This window comes from Canis lupus, chromosome 26, assembly GCF_048164855.1.
Source record: "Canis lupus baileyi chromosome 26, mCanLup2.hap1, whole genome shotgun sequence".
Lineage (NCBI taxonomy): Eukaryota > Metazoa > Chordata > Mammalia > Carnivora > Canidae > Canis > Canis lupus.
Window position 1 is genome coordinate 10,240,565 of NC_132863.1, and position 13,716 is coordinate 10,254,280.

The following is a 13,716-nucleotide window of genomic DNA, read 5'->3' on the forward strand; positions in this document are numbered from 1 at the left end:
TAGCATCATTTAACAGACAAGGAAACATAAGTACAAAATGGCTATGATACTTGTCCAAGTTCTTACAGTTAATAAGTGGTTCAGGTGGGATTTGAATCTAGGTAGTTTGGTACAATAAACCACAGTCATAACCACCATACTATCTTATAAAAACATCTGAAGGAAATATTCCAAAAATGTTCATCAAGAAGCAATGCATTTGCACCAAAGCCTTCAATGAAACTCCTAAAAGGCTCTTCTAAAAAAAAAATGCTTGAAAAAAAAAAATGCTTGTATAATGATTCTTCACTACAGAATTAATTATACTTTGTTTTTCCTAATTCTTGAATTACAAACCAAGCTAATAGCATTATCTTGCATACCTTAATTATGACAAATAATAACAATAATAATAAAAATAACATATCAGCATACTTTTACCATTTTCAAAGAATTTCCATCTTAATTCATTATTATTATTACTAATGTATATGTTCACATATATTATTTCACCCTTAGTCAAAAGAAAAAAGAAAAAAATCTCAATCCAAATTAGACTTTACTATTTAAACTGCCAATCTATACTTCCAGAATTATTTAAAATAGATAAGAAAAAAGAAAATGCATGTTTAGCCCAAATATAATATCTACAACAAGTAAACATTATACCCACTCATGAATAAAAGACATTTTTTAGCAAATTATAACTATTTATGAATTTATCCCAACATTATTGCCAAGTTGAGAAATAAACTGATCAGTGGGTAAAAAAGCAACCCCAGATAGAAATGGTAAATCACCAGAAGCTCACCTTACAACAAAAAGTAGAAGAAACTTTACAGTGATAAGTACTTTATTATTCATCAAGGAAATTAAAATATTCTTGTGTTTTCTTGGAAAATGAATCTCCATGTCAACTTTCCCTACATATTAACTAAAGACATTTAAATACAATACAGAAGATCCGTATTAGATGAAATGGATATGTGGATATGTCTCAGAAAAACTGTTTATAAAATCATATTTTAAATCCTTTAATGTTCATTATTTAAAGACATCCTAAATAAACCATTTCCAAAGTAAATAGCCCATCCTATTAATTTTTATTTTTTCTGTTGCTCATTTGTTTGCCAAATTCAGATTTCTCAATTTAAATCAGAGAACACAACATTTGGATCTGGTCATAGAAAAAGTCTGTTTATTGCTGCTTGAAATTTAAAGACAAGAGAGTGATGTAAGATCATGCAGTATACATAGGCTTTAGACTAACTTTAAGAAATAAAAGAACGAAGGAAATAGAAACTTCCTAATCTATTCACTAGAAAGAGATTAAACTCTTGAAGATTTTTTTTCCCATGTGTTAAAACATTGATTCTTGGTATTTTCTCTCCAGCTTAAGAAAAGAAGTTTCATTCTGTTCAATGGTCTATGACCCCAGAGAGCCATGCTATCTACATCAGTGATCACAAGATAGATGAAGCAACATGGAAATGCCTGTTTCCATATAAATCTATTTTTCTGTAACCACAACTCCGAACATGTGACTTAACTAAGAATTGGTCATTTGCATAATCTTCATATATGTAAGTATTTGGCAAAGAAAAGAATGATGCTTCATAGTGTTTGGTATTTCAAAAACTTGGTTACAATAAAGTTCAGAGTAAAATGTTCTTGAAAGATCTTCTAAAAAAAGATGTATGCTCTAACTTCTTGAGCAACCACAAAGCAAAAAGACACAAAGGATAAAGAGATAACTTTTAGGTATCCCATACCACTGTTCCCTTCACATATTACAAACTAGTTAGTACTCCAACAAGAACCCCTTATCCCATAAATGGCAACATTATCATCTCAGTTGTTCAAGAACCAAACCCAGGAATAATCCCTGATTCATCTTTTCTCACCAGAAGAACAACAGCAGTTGTACTACTACAGTTCAACTTCTCCAATACATTTTGAATCTTCCAATTTCTCTTTCTGATGGTACAGAAACACACCACTACTTATCTCATACCTCATACTTCTTCAAAACACTTCAAAACATACTACCTCATACTTCTTCAAAACACTTTAATGTATTTCACCTGCTTTCAATCTTGACCCCAGAACAATCTTTTTAAAACCTTGATGAGAATATGCTAACTCCTCTGCTTAAAAGCTTCCAATGCAGGCTTCTGTGATGCATTGCAATTATAATGATATTAAACTGCTTTCTGTGGCACACAGATCCAACATAACTCTGAAACCTCAATTACCATTCTCTTTAAAAAATTCTCTGTCCCTGGCGTGCCTGGGTGGCTCAATCGATTATATCTGACTTTGGCTCAGGTCCTCATCTCAGGATTTGGGGACTGAGTCCCAGCTCCAACCTGCTTGCTTCCTCGCAAGCCTCCTGCCTCTGCCAGCAGCCAGCTACCTACTCAGCAGAGAGCCTGCTTGTCCCTCTCTCTCCCTGGCCCTCTGGCTGCTGGTGCTCTCTCTCTCTCTCTCTCTCTCTCTCTCTCTCTCCCTCTAATAAACAAATAAAATATTGTTAAAAGAAATCCCTGTTCCTGCCCCATTGGCCTTCTCACTGTCATTGAACAGAGCTAACTTATCCACATCTGAAAGTAGTGATCACTGTTTGAAATTATATTATTCATATACTTGGTTACAGATTTACTAATTACTTACAAATTACTTACTAATTATTTACATTTGTTACTCCCTTCCTGCCCCCAATACTACCACTTTCAGAAGGCACACTCCATGAGAATAGGGTCCTAACTCTTTTATTCACTATTTTAGCACCTAGTAAAGCCTGGCACACTGGGATCAATATCAGCTAAATGAATGAATGGATAGATGAGATGCAAAGTAAAATACAGAAAGACATGCTGGCCTGGATAATTCCCACCCTCTAAAGCTATCTTTAGGTAGCTGGCAGCACTTTCTCTGCCTTGGGTAACCTCCAGAACACACAAAAGCTACCTCATTAGCATTATTTCTCATTGGCAGAGGCAAGAGTGATTTTGCCCCCAGGATGTATTTGACAATATATGGGGAGGAGAGAGAGTGCTACTGGCACCTAGTAGAGACCAGGGGTGCTGCTAACTTTCTATAATGCACAGGACAGTCCTAGACGGCAAAGAATCATCTGGTCCAAAATGTCAATAGTGCTGAGGTTGAGGAACTATGTTTTACAGTGCTCACTTGGGCTGGAGTTTTTAAATCTAGCATTGTAGGGCCAATGTGGAATGAGAAATGTCTTTTTTTTTTAAGTTCCTTTTTTTTTATATATAGCAAAAGAGTATTACTGAGAATTTTATGGATGCCAAGAGGAAAATAACAAAGAGTCCTCACAGTATGTTATAGGACAAAAATATGATAAATCATTGGTAGATATTTTCCAGAGAACCTTAAAAACAACAATTTAAAAGATTTCAACTAATTATCCACCATGGGAAAAGAAATCTTGTTCCTTCTTTTGTCTTCTGCTTCTACTCTTTTTTCTTTTCTTTCCATAGCCTTTCACTGTGTTCCTCTCAATTCAGAGACAGAATTATGGCATGGATTTTTCAATTTAGTGTCCCCACCAAAAGATACCATTCATAAAGAAGGCAGGTGGGGAAGTATCAATATGGATCAAATTCAATTTAGCTAAAAATGGTGTAAGAATTATAAGATAACCTTAAGAGGTGTTATCTCAAAATGCAAATGTTGATTTCTGTGTGGAGTATGAGAGTATGGGTGGCTTGATTTGTGTGTGTACATTTATCTTTTTCTTCCCTTAATAGATATGTATTACTTATATATAACAGCAGTTTGCTCTCATGAGGTTTTTTCTTTCAGCTAATAAACTAGCCCTCAAAAAATAAAAGTAGGTAATATCAGAAAATGCACCTACTCTCACAATTAAAACAACAAAAATTCTTGCACAGAAAAAGGTACCCTAATGCTAAAGACAGCAAAAATCAATAGCCAAATGACAAAATAAATTAAAACTTTAAAAATCTTATTACTCTGGGTATATTCTAACTCAATATTTATTATTGGTACAGAAAGAACCATTTAAAATAATAGACCCTTAGTTATACTCTCAGACATAAAATAATAATTTATTGGCAAATATGCCTCTAATATTGTTCTAAGTATAGAACTACAGCAACTGCTGTTCTTCAGGATCAGGATTTTCATTAAATAGGGTCAAATAGTAATTATAATTACAGTGGAACTAATTACTTTAATTAATGGTGATAATATAGCTGGTTTTTATTATCTGTTCACAAAGTACCTGGCACTGTTATAAGCATGCTACACATAATTTCTTAAACAATTTCTCCAAAAGTCCTCTAAGGAATGTGTATTATTGTCTCAATTTTGGACATGAGAAAACTGGAGTTTAGAAGTTAGGTCATTTGCCCAAGTCACTCCTATAATAATAGCAGAGTTGAGATCCAATCATACCTTTTTTTTTTTTCTTTTTTTTACCAGAAAGCCCATTTTTCAAACTACTGTGGTATATGTGTTTTACTTAAATGGATATCGAAAGGATAATGACAGTTAAATTAATTTGTTTACATTTAGAAAGCCTCTCAGTATTATTCTAGGCCATGCTTAGGAACAGTAACAAGTACTCAATCTCTTTTACAATCTTCCAATTACTTTTTCACGGGGTATCCTTGTGACTTGATAAGGCACCTATATTTACAAAGAAAACCAGCAAAAGCAAATAAATCTTTCACCCTATAATCCTTAGGTAATATGTCTGACTAGACAAAACATATACATACACACAAATGTAATATTACAAATAAGGATATTCTATATTATCTGCAGGTACTGTTCCCTTATTTGCTTTTCTTTCTTTATTTTTTATTTTTTGCTTTTCTTTAAAAGTCTGACAATCTACTTTAAAATTTGTATTTCAAAAAATTTTAGAACTATTAAAAAACTAATTATATTAAGGCAATAAGATAAAATTCAGTTGAGAATTTTTCAAAAAGAAACTTTAGAAATAACAAATTATGTAGAAGAATCAGAAGCCATTAAATCTATAACAAATAAGTATATTCTTGAACAAATGTTCTAATGAATACTGGAAAATTAAATTAAAACTCTGTGGAAATTAATGTCAGAAAACCTAACTTACAGTATATGCTTCCCCACCTTTTATTGGCTGAATTCTGTCCCTTATAAAAGATGTTGATGTCCTAAGCCTCAGTGACTGTGGACATGATTTTGGAAATAGTGTCTTGGCAGATGATGGAATTAAGACCCATGAGATCTTATTCCAATATGATTAGTGTGCTTAATAATGAAGATGTTTGGATACACAGACAGAGAACACTAGAAACTTAGGAGATAGGCATGAAACAGATTCCTCCTCAGCCCTCAGAAGAAACCAACTCTGCCAACACCTTGATTTGGTATTTCTGACCTCCAGAACTATGAGACAATAATTTTTTTGGCTAAGCCACTGTTTGTTGTACTTTGTGCCAGCAGCTCCAGGAAACGAATATACTCCCTAACTAGCTATTTGGATTAAGTTCAATTTAATAGTGTTCAATCTTTCTACTATGAATTGGAGAAAGTAATACATGTCATAGGTACCTCACTGGGGTTTTGAGAAGCAAAGGTAGAAGTACAAGCTATACAGCATTATGAAGATATATGTGTGACAAAGATATGTTTAGACAGAGGATCAAGTGGTATGCCCGTTGGAGATTTATGATAGCTGCTGTTCCACATGATAGCTGCTATTCCACATGTAGATTTTCTTGGCCTCTTGAAGGTACCTCCTTAGCCATCAAAGAAACTTCTTTCTTGAAGAAGGGAGAGAATGTGGAATGTGGCCAAAGGTGTCATTTCCTGGGACCCCCGATCTTCCTGGAAGAAAGAACTTGGGCCTGCTCCCTAAGATTCAAAGATTGGGAGACCTATTAAAAGGGATCAGGATGATCTCCAGCAAAACTCTGTGGCAAGAAAGAATAGTAAGACACTGAAATAAAACTGCCTTGAGGAAAGGAAGTACATCATCTAGAGGCTTGGGTTTGACATTGGAATGTATTTGAGAGATGATTTCAACTTGTAATTTCTACAAGAAGCTCTTCCAAACTCAGACGCCCTGCCATAAGGCCACTCTGCTTTGGGGAATAATGGTTAGACTCGAAAATCTGAACAAAAATTAGGTATCCCTGTGGGCTGGTAAGGGGCCACTTACACCTACAAGGGTAACCAGGGATTAAATATTAGCTACAGAACTGTGCAAGGTGAGTCTATCAAAGCAACAACATGTGGCAGCCAAAAGCAAGAATAGGAACAAATAACTCAACTCAAATGTGTTCTCTGCTGGCAGTTGGAAGGTAGAATACCTCTTCTTTAGATTTAGCAAGATTCAGGGTTCCTGAATAATTAAGGGGGAATAGAAAATGTTAGGAAGAAGACACTAAATTACCATATATATTTGCTTGAGCTATTAATATAACAAACAAAAAAATGTGACTGTTTTCAGGCCAAATTGAAAGTAGGGTAGAGATTCCATATGGCACCCAAGTCAGAAGGAGAAGAAAGGTGGATTAGGGTCCAGTGGCCAATGAAGGTGGATAAGATACCTAAAGCAAGTGAGCCTAGGAAAAGTCAGAGAGGAACTATTCTTGATTTCTTCCAATTGTGTCAGGAGGCCTGTGGTTAGATCTTTAGGGCTTAGGAACAAGGAAGTCTTAAGGAATAAGGTATTTCAATAAAAAGATGAACCAGGAAGAGGTCTCTAATTCTGCTACTTACTGTGAGATCCTGTCTAAGTCACTTGAAGTCATTATAGCTCAATTTCCTCATCTGTAAAATATGGATGGTAATAATGCTTTCCTCTTGGAATTATGAGCATCAAAAGAAAGAACACCTATGAAAACATCCTTCCAACTGAAAAACGTCATGCTAACAGTAGATCCTAATCAATTATTATTACTAATATGAGACAATAGTCCAGTAAAACCTCACATCAAGGTAATGATTACCTATGTTTCTTCTTAATCATCCTTCCTTCATTAGCAACTTAAACAACTTTAGAAGAATCCAATAAACATGAGAGTCCATGCCAAAATTCAGAAATTTCATTCTCTATACATGAGCATACGTTGGTTTTCCACAGCGAAAGCTACCCACTTCTCGGTCAAAGAGATATTGAGAATGGAAAATAATCTCTGCAAGTAGCCAAGCCTATTATAGGACCAAACTTGAGGAAGAGCAAAAATTACCCCTTTTTCCATCTTCTTTGATATAATTGGTACCATCATCCACAATTTTCCAAACTGCAAACAGTTTCTTTCCCATATAGTGCCTCACTCTTCTATACACCACAAGCTATTAAGATGTAAAAACTCTTTAAGCCTGAACAAGTTATATATCAGAGAGGAAGAAAGACAAAATCAAATGAAAAACAAAGTAGCACTTGACAGTCTGTTAAAAAATAAATAAAACTACTATATGATGCAAACTAATCAACAACAAATTTCTTAATAACTTATTATATGTTCTGTTCCTCTTCAGAGAAAATAAAACTTTTATAAATAATATTGAAGTAAAATAAGAAAAGCCATTGTCCATTAAACTAGATACTTAAACTCGAGTAGTGATATACGTTGTCTCTTATTCTGTAATTAGGTAATGCTCGTATGTCTTTGGTACTGAGGAATTAAGATTCATTTCCCTTCCTCTCACATTATATTTCTATTAGGTCAGTTGGGCATAATAATTTATAACACAAAAATGTATACATAAAGATATCAAAGGGCCTTGAATATTTTCATAGGCCCTATTTTAATTAAATTAACTTAGCAAAGGAGGGAAGACAACATGAAATTATTTACCTTTTCAATTTTTAAGGGATAATAAGGAAGGTAGAGAGTAGTGATGAAAGTACAGAAAAGTCATAAGTAGATAATTTTGCAGGATGGATGACAATTTCTCATTTCAGCTATTTAAAGTGCTAGGTGAAATCTTAGTTACAAAGCACATTTACAGGGATGCCTGGGTGGCTCAGTGGTTGAACGTCTGCCTTCAGCTCAGGGAGTGATCCCTGAGTCCCAGGATCAAGTCCCACATCAGGCTCCTTGTATGGAGCCTGCTTCTCCCTCTGCCTGTGTCTCTGCCTCTCTCTCTGTGTTTCTCATGAATAAATGAAATCTTAAAACAAAACAAAACAAAAAAACAATGTCTTTAATGCAATCCCAGAATGTAGGAGACAGATAGGGAACTGGTACTATTTTTCCCATCTTAGAGCTGAGAAAATTAAGCTATTGAAAAATTAAGTGATTTGATTGACCGCTGAAAGTTTTTGGGGTATATTCCATAGATGATAATGGCCTTGCTACATTTTCAAAAACTTAATAATTTTTTCCTGAAAATATTAATTTTTTGACACATCTCCCCTATCCAGACAGTGTGGTGGACATAATACTTGAGTTTCTTCTACTCTCCAGGCTCTTAATTCCAAGTGACTGTTGAAAATGTCAACCTCTCTGTGCTTTAAAAAAAAAAAAAAAAAACCTTAATTCAACTCACAGCCCTACTCCTATTGCAGTGATAGCTATCTTGGTCACTGGTACAACCTTCCTCATCACATGAAGTAAAAATTCCGCCCATCCTGAAATCCTCCTCTGATCCTCTCCCTATGTGAGGTCAGTACCAAGTCATGTCGATGCTTCATCCACAGTGTCTCTTACATCTGTTCCCACCTTCCCATTACTAATGTCACTGCTGCTCCATTCAGGATTTTATTAAATCTTCTCCTTATTATTATAATTCAACTACTGCCTCTTGACACATAGCATATGGCTCTGCTTTCAATCCACCTTCTAAACCATCCTCTGCACTGCTGCTGAAAGAATCTTCCTACAGATGAGCCCATGCAGCTTAGTTTAGCTTTGTAGGCTCCCTATGATCTGGTCTCAACCTATTTCCCCATCCTTATCTCCCTCTTATGTAGCTCATATCCAGTCAAATGGAATATTGCACAATAGGTCCAGCATGTTCCCACATTTTTTACTTTCTACCCACTGTTTCACTATTTGGAGGTCTTTTACTCCATTTATGTTTGTCAGAATTCTACTAGCCCTCCAAAGCTCCAATCAAATGCACCATCTTCCAATAATCCTTCTTCTATCTCCCACCAGTTCTCTCCCCAACTTCCTGCCATCTGTGTCCTCAATGCTTCAATAGCATTGATTTTTCATTGTAATAGGACTCAACATAAGTGTCATATCTTCTGGAAGATTTTGCCACCCCAGCCTCCACCCCTTCTATTCTTCCTCTGCTTTCTAGAATTCTTTTTTTCAATACCTTTATTACTGTGATTAATACACAGATGTATAGCTATTTGGCGATGCCTGCACTCTGTTAGATGGTAAACTCCTCACACTGACATATCCAGAACACCTTTAGTGGACTTCAACACAAATATGTATCCTTTAATCAATATGTATAAATTAATAATAGCTAGCCCCATTTTTAAAAAAGATTTTATTTATTTACCTGAGAGAGAGAGAGAGAGAGAGAATGAGAGAGAGAGCACGAGCAGTGGGGAGGGGCAAGAGAATGGGAGAAGCAGACTCCGTGTTGAGCAGGGAACAGAATGTGGAGCTCCATCCCAGGACCCTGGGATCATGACCTGAGTTGAAGGCAGATGCTTAACTGACTGAGCCACCCAGGTGCCCCTAGCTAGCCCCATTTATATCTATATTTTGTCTGACACTTTAAAGCATATATTCAAAACCAAAAAAAACATTATCTTATTGATATAATATGAATATAATTAAACCGTGCTTAGAGTATCATAACTTTTCTTCTATCATATTGATGATTTTTATATGCTATAATTCTTATGATCTAGTCCAACATTTGTGGCATGTGTCATAGCACCACAGAGAATATATGTATAATATGAAATTGCAGAGCAATAGGAAGTCTGAAATCCTTTATTACAGGCATTTGCTAAGCCTTAGACTCCTTTCCCCACTACATTTCTTCATGTGCACCTAGGTTATCAGGAAAGCTTCACAGTAAATAAATGCCGTCATTTGCACTGGAAGTACCCATAATGAAAATTACTTAATTAACATGTAAATAAGTATATACATAGTTTCTTCAGAGAAATATTGGTTAAAACAATGTGAAAAATAAGAATTCAAAATATAACAAGAATACACTTAATCACTGAACATAAAAATTTGCATTGGGACACCTGGGTTACTCAGTGGTTTAGCATCTGCCTTTGGCTCAGGTCATGTTTGTGGGATCCTGGGATTGAGTCCCGCATTGGGCTCCCTGCAGGGAGCTTGTTTCTCCCTCTGCCTATGTCTCTGCCTCTGTGTGTCTCTCATGAATAAATAAAATCTTTAAAAAACTTTTATTACCATCATAAAATTATATTCAATACTACCATTACTATTTTTTAAAGTCACAATTGTAGGTAGGACTTAATATACCTACTTAAATAATAGCAAAAGTATTAGAATATTCATACTAGAAGTCAATATGAAATGCTAAGAAGATAAACACTTCTGAAAAATGGTTATTGTGAATGCAAAAACATATAAAGGAAAAAAGACGAGGCTTTTGTTTTACATTTTAAATTAGAAATATCAGGGTTACCTGGGTGACTCAGTTGGTTAAGGATTAGACTCTTAATTTTGGCTCAGGTCGTGATTTCAGGGTTGTAAGATCAAGCCTCGCACCTGACTCCATGCTGGGCATGGAACCTGCTTGAGATTCTCTCAACCTTTCCTTCTGTGCCACCCCCTGCCCCCAATTCATTCTGTATCTCTCTCCCTCTCAAAATAATGATAATAATAATAATAATGATAATAAACTTTTTTTTTTGATAATAAACTTTTAAAAACTAGAAATATCAGAAGAAATATGAAAGATGCAATGAAACGCCGGGACACCTGCACCCCAATGTTTCTAGCAACAATATCCACAATAGCCAAACTGTGGAAGGAGCCTCGGTGTCCATCGAAAGATGAATGGATACAGATGTGGTCTATGTATACAATGGGATATTACTCAGCCATTAGAAACAACAAATACCCACCATTTGCTTCAACGTGGATGGAATTGGAGGGTATTATGCTGAGTGAAGTAAGTCAATTGGAGAAGGACAAACAGTGTATGTTCTCATTCATTTGGGGAATATAAATAATAGTGAAAGGGAATATAAGGGAAGGGAGAGGAAATGTGTGGGAAATATCAGAAAGGGAGACAGAACATGAAGATTCCTAACCCTGGGAAACGAACTAGGGGTGGTGGAAGGGGAGGAGGGCGGGGGGTGGGGGTGAATGGGTGACGGGCACTGAGGGGGGCACTTGACGGGATGAGCACTGGGTGTTATTCTGTATGTTGGCAAATTGAACACCAATAAAAAACAAATTTATTAAAAAAAAGAAGAAATATGAAAGAAACTTGCATATAGCTTAAGCAAAACGATCTTAGAATTTTTAATACAATCATGAAGTTTGAGTGAGTCTGCAGATGAACATCCTGCTTGCAGAAATGCTTCTGGGAATGTCCATATGTTTGACTGTAATATTCATTACTTTTAAACTCTAATTAAAATAAACTTCCAACCTGGAGTTGGAAGTCTTTACTGGAGGCTGAAAGCAAGCAAACAAAGAGAGAAGAGCATGGATTTGTTTATGTTGGAGACCTTTGATAAGAAGAGTATATTTTTTCATAAAAACAGAGTACAAACATGGTTGTCAGAGGGGGGACATGGGTAAAATAGATAAAATAGATTAAAAATACAAACTTCCAGTAATAAAATAAATAAGTCATGGGGATGAAAAGTACAGCTTAGGGAAATAGTCAATAATATTGTAATAACTTGTATGGTAACAGATGGTAACTATACTTACCATGGTGATCATTTTGTGATGTAATTGTTTAATCACCATGTTGTACACCTGAAACTAATATAATATTGTATGTCAACTATATCTCAATTACAAAAAAAAGAAGAGTATATTTTTAATCACTCATATTGGGATACAGCCATAGTATAACAAAATACCTTAGCATAAAGAAAAGTTCCATAGATAACTCTAAAATATGAGTTTTAAAGCACAAAATTTTAAATTTACATTAATGTCAGTGAAGTATAATCAGAATTGCAAAATTGAAAATATATAAATTGGAAGCATTAGGAGGCTTTAAAAACAAAATAAAACCAAAAAAAAAAAAAAAAAAGGAAAAGGAAAGGATAATTGGATTTTACTACATATGAGGTAAAAGCAACAATTGAGCTAATTATAGCCTCTCTCCTAAATGTGATTATCCCTAAGGCTAGTGAATAATGAACCAGATTTCATTTCAGCCAACTTGCCTTCTCTATTTTCCTTGAAACAAGATAGTTGGGTAAGCCAGTTCCTCAGTGTTAGAAGCTTAATTTTCAAAGCAGATCTTCCAAAATGATTCCAGATTTTAAGATGATAAATTTCTTGATATTTTTCACATGTTTTTTTGAGGGCGAAATAAGCACTTCCAGGTCAACTCACTCTTCAGTACTCCTCCCTCTATATTTCTTAAAAAACACTACTGTATTTGGAAATTAAAAGATTAAGAAATGCTTTCGTGGAGAAATGAAAAGCCAGGGATTCCTGGGTGGCTCAGCGGTTTGTCGCCGGCCTTTGGCCCCAGGGCGCGATCCTGGAGTCCCGGGATCGAGTCCGGCATCGGGCTCCCAGCATGGAGCCTGCTTCTCCCTCTACCTGTGTCTCTGCCTCTCTTTCTCTCCCTCTGTGTCTATCATAAATAAATAAATAAATCTTAAAAAAAAAGAAAGAAATGAAAAGCCAAGAACAACAAACTTCTTTCATTCCCATATAAGACTTATTTGGTTTCAATCAAGTGTTTATATAGTAATTTATTTACACTGTAATGAAAATATATCCGCTGTGTGTAAGCAATAGTGATGCAATTTTATCAAGAAGTCATCACTTATATCCCCTGAGAGAGAATAAAACTGTAAAAAGTGTTCTTCAAATGCAACGCTTTAGCAGATCGTATTTCTGAGACCAAACAAACATTTCTAAAGATGACACTTCATTATAAGTTTCCAGTACAGTGATGTTTAAAACCATGACATCGAACACCAAATTTCAAATCATAATAATTTACATGATGGAAGTAATTTTGAATGTGAAATGTTCAAATGATAACAGGTTGCACATGTGTAGGCCTTTACAGATTACAAATCACATTTACAAACACATCTCATTTGATTCTTCAAAGAGTCCAACAAGGCAGGTATTATTAACTCTGTTGTTCAAATGAGCAAACTGAATCTTAGAGACATTGGGCAACTTGCCTAAAGCCACAGCTTAACAAGTGTATGATCAAAGGAATCAAAGCTGGGTCTTCAGATTCCAATTTCTTTACATTCTGCTACCTCTTAAAATATAAGTATAACAACAAAAATGGACACATAGTCATAATAATTTGGCAATTTGACTGGTGAAATAAGATAGGTACAAGTACTAAAGGAAAACAAGAGTACTGAAAGAAGACAGAAACTCCATTTTTACACAGACTAAACCATAAATTTTATAAGGTAACTAATTGACAGGAATATTTTTTAAAAACTTCATTCAAGAAAATCAGCACTCAATAATAACTTTAGTTAAGTCACAGGTGCTCATCCTTCTGTGAGAGTGAGATTTCCCACTATTTAATTACTATCATCTCAGGAGGACTTCGTCTGAA

At 35.1% G+C, this 13,716-nt stretch overlaps 1 protein-coding gene and 1 long non-coding RNA gene across 5 annotated transcripts in view; one reads left to right on the plus strand and one right to left on the minus strand.

Annotated features, from left to right (window-relative positions):
• LOC140618058 (uncharacterized) overlaps positions 1–1,524 on the plus strand; it is a 140,783-nt gene extending 139,259 nt beyond the window's left edge. The window contains exon 6 of the long non-coding RNA XR_012018231.1: positions 1,373–1,524. This is a non-coding gene — a long non-coding RNA (uncharacterized lncRNA). The remainder of the gene's footprint in view (positions 1–1,372) is intronic.
• Positions 1–13,716, minus strand: part of MACROD2 (mono-ADP ribosylhydrolase 2) — a 1,923,575-nt gene that overhangs the window by 1,341,710 nt on the left and 568,149 nt on the right. The window lies entirely within an intron of this gene.